The sequence below is a fragment of the Vicia villosa genome, linkage group LG2 (genome assembly GCF_029867415.1).
Source record: "Vicia villosa cultivar HV-30 ecotype Madison, WI linkage group LG2, Vvil1.0, whole genome shotgun sequence".
Classification (NCBI taxonomy): Eukaryota; Viridiplantae; Streptophyta; class Magnoliopsida; order Fabales; family Fabaceae; genus Vicia; species Vicia villosa.
This window is the reverse complement of record NC_081181.1, coordinates 66,909,605-66,913,309: the sequence shown is the minus strand read 5'-3', so window position 1 is coordinate 66,913,309 and position 3,705 is coordinate 66,909,605. Positions and strand designations below refer to the sequence as shown.

General features: G+C 32.0%; 1 long non-coding RNA gene across 1 annotated transcript; it reads right to left on the bottom strand.

The window, feature by feature from the left end:
* Nucleotides 1-442: 442 nt before the first annotated feature.
* Nucleotides 443-2,436, bottom strand: LOC131646238 (uncharacterized). Its single transcript, XR_009297360.1, has 4 exons — nt 2,271-2,436; nt 2,102-2,164; nt 1,176-1,295; nt 443-777 (listed from the first exon to the last, which is right to left on the bottom strand). It is a non-coding gene; the product is annotated as an uncharacterized LOC131646238 (long non-coding RNA).
* Nucleotides 2,437-3,705: the final 1,269 nt, after the last annotated feature.

Here is a 3,705-nt window from a genome sequence, read left to right as displayed (position 1 = left end):
AAATTAACCATTTAATAAAAAACTTGTGACATAGAAAAAAAAAAGAAACAAAAATTAACATTTGAAAATAAGAATTTTATCTTCAAATAAAGGTAATAATTTGATAATGACCCGTAAGATAAAAAGTTAATTGTTTGAATGATTATTTAGTTTTGTTCAATTTGATAAAATATATTTTTAATGATAATAAACAAAAAAATATGATAAAAAATATTGAATTATTAAATTTTAAAATAATGATTATAAAAGATTATTCATGTGGTTACACTACTAAAATTGAATACTATCCCTAGTCAATTGGATACACTCAAGTAATATGTTTACAACCAATATTTATGACTATACATGTCGACAAAATCTTTGAGGCAGTATAGAAGTATCATCAATTCCTTGCTCAGAATCTCCATCCACATTGTTCATTTTATCACCACGGGCTTTTTTTATCACCTTAAAGAGCCAAACACAAGTACATCAAATGGGCGGACACGAGCAGGATAATTTCGAGGTACCCGATATCGCTTTCCTCTTTCTGGACAGTCTCTTCCTTCTCAGACAATATGAGCTCAATGTGGCATGGAGATGACATGTAGGCTAACCAAAAAACCACAAATATATAACAAAATATAATATAACAATAAAGAATTCATTCAGAGAATAAGAAAGGCTCAACATATGATTCATTCTTCCATGAGCCCTGTAAGTACAACGTCTTTGCATTCGAGCTTGATTGACCTTGATATGAGAAACAAAGAGTGCATCCACATCCAAACCTTTTACCTGGAAGTAGACAATTAATAGAACAGTGTGATTAAAAGTTATTTTAAACTTAGAATCAGAAAAATTCTAGAAAAATAGTTCAAATTATATAAAGACAAATGTACGGATGAAGACAAAAGCATCCAAGTCTGCAGCTGATAAAAACTATATTTCTCTCATGTGCATGCTCAAATATTATGTCATTTGAAAAGAATGAAAAGTAGTAAGGATGCTTGAGACGACAACATCAAAATAAATGACATCAAATTGACTACGATAGCCTTCTCATCCACGTCAATAATAAAAGATTAGATAATCGAGCATGAGATTAGAGAAATACTTACTTAAAATGAAAATTTACAAAAAATCCTAATGTCAGTTTGCTTTTATGTTGTTCATCATCATTTATTAACTCTTACCTCTCAATAACTATGTAAATGTTTATCGCATCGCATTCCCCGAAAATACAACCCTCCTCCAGAAAAATTGTCTACTCAGGCAAACATTTAAGGTAACTTTAGAGTCATCCAGATGGAATTCTACAAATGTAAGGTTACCAGTTAGACAAGAAATAGGATAAAATTAGAACATATGTATAAAATAAAGTAAAACATTTTGGTATCCCAAAAGCTATTTAGCATGAACTATATATTATTGTGAAACAATGCAGAGCTAAAACATATGAAAAATATACACTAAAGCAACAATCCAAAATACACAGTAGGAATGGTTATCCTTATCAAACTTGAGGATGTAGTTTAGTAGAAACACTTCTCACCCAAATACACAGTAGGAATGGTTTAAAGTCATGTGACAGAAGCCAATAATTGCCCCAAGTCATTCCATGTCAAGGGAAAAGCAAAAAATGCAGTTTATGATTAAAATCACTTTCCTATATGCATAGATTACAGTGTCCCTGATATTTCATTTTCCTAACCAAATGCTCAAATCAAAATAATCAGTAAAGAAAGGGAGATAGAAAAAAGAACCTTAATTGACGGTCTTTTCTAACACAACCATAGTTGTTATCCCTTATATGTGCTTCAAATCTAACTGCCCATCAGTGCCTACACAACAACAAACACCGTATATATTGAGACCGAATGATTTACGAAGCACATACATAAACACTGACATTAGACACAATACATCGACACGACACAAAACCAAAATTTATTAAAAATAAACAAAAAATCATTATGGTTTTGTGATGAAAAATACTAAAATAAAAAATCAGAACATTTAGATTATGAACACAAACCCTGAAATTTTTAAACATAATCATTATAAAACATTGAAAGAGATGCAATAACGAAAAACAAACACAATCAGATCTGAAGCATACCGTGAGAATGTCTGCGAACTTCAACATTTTTCTAAAACAACGGGAACTTTGAGAGCGATGTAACTGCAAAAAGGAAGCAAAACTCGTGAAAGTCTTCGACTTTGTTGTGAGAAGGAAATCTGAAAAACATGAAGACATAAACACGAAGCAATAGATGGGAAAGACATACCTTTGATAAATCCCTGAGCTAGTTGTGAGAAGCAAACTTGGAAATGAAAAAAATGTGACGGTTCAGTAACCATGATGTTAGCATAGAATGGAGGAGGAAGACGGAGATGGAACAGAACTGTGCGATCTGGGTGTGCGGCGGCGGGGATGAAAGTCTGTGACATAAATTTGTTTAACATTTTTAGGGTCTAAGGAGAGATAAAAGGGAAGGAGAGAAAGAGAGAGACCAGAAAACGCCAAAACGGGGAAAAGGTTATAGGCAAGTACACAAAATTGAAAAAACAGTCCAATGAGATGACAACGTTTGGCATGTAGTAATTTATATTTTGTTAATTACATGAACATCCTTTTGGTAAGGGGAAATTTTTTTGTTAGAAGGGCAAAATGGGCAATTTAGTCGATACTTTAGTATTGGGTAGATAGTAGATACCATATTAATTTCATAACCTTTCTTAATAATTTATGAACTACATTTATCTAATGGGTAAAGATATGTGTACACTAATTCTAACATTTACACCGTAGAAGTATGTATATAATATACTAGTTTCAATTTTTTATTAAATTATATTGCTTTGGTTTCCGTGCAATCAAAGGTGGCTTTTTTGTTTGCTACGGTGTACATACGGTGTAAGCAAAAACCAGTGTATGAATAGCACAAGTCTTATCTAATATCTTTACGGTATGTGACGAGCTAACCAACAATATTAAGAGTCTCACAACAAGCCTATGGTAAATAACAAATGTCTACACGTCTTCATTTATAAATTCACCATCACTGTTTGAAATTTAATTTGTCAGAAAAATGTACAACCTTATGTTGAGTACACAACCTTTCTACGAATTTTCCATCAACTTTTAACCCCTCACAACCTGCTCATGAACCGGTTTAAGTATTTGTTTTGTGAATCATAGCCTTCCAAAACTATTTCACAGTTGGAGGAACAGTTGTCATTTTCCATCAACACCATCCCCACGTCAATTCATCATTTATTTCCTTGACATAACTTCCTTCCCAACACTGCAAAAGTCTATATATTGTGGCCTGTACTTGCTTTCTATAGTTAGGTCTGGAAAATTTTATATTATATTATTTCTTCGAAAATTTTGGTTTTTTTAAAATAAAGGACAACTGTAACACTCATGTTAGAATTCAACACCATTACAAGTCAATTTCTGTTATCTGTATATATATTTTTAACGATTTTAAAAATTGACTCCTTTAGTCATGATCAATCCTTTGCAATAGAAATAGGAGGTTCATCATCAAACTTTGTCGAATACAATGCAGATTCTTAACTGACCATCTATGAACTTTTTTTATAACCTTACTTAGCTCAGTTGAATATTTTCCAAAATATCATTCACTTAAACTATGCATAATCCCACTCCTCCGCCTGGGTCCATAGCAAGAAATAAGAGGAAATGGGTTATTC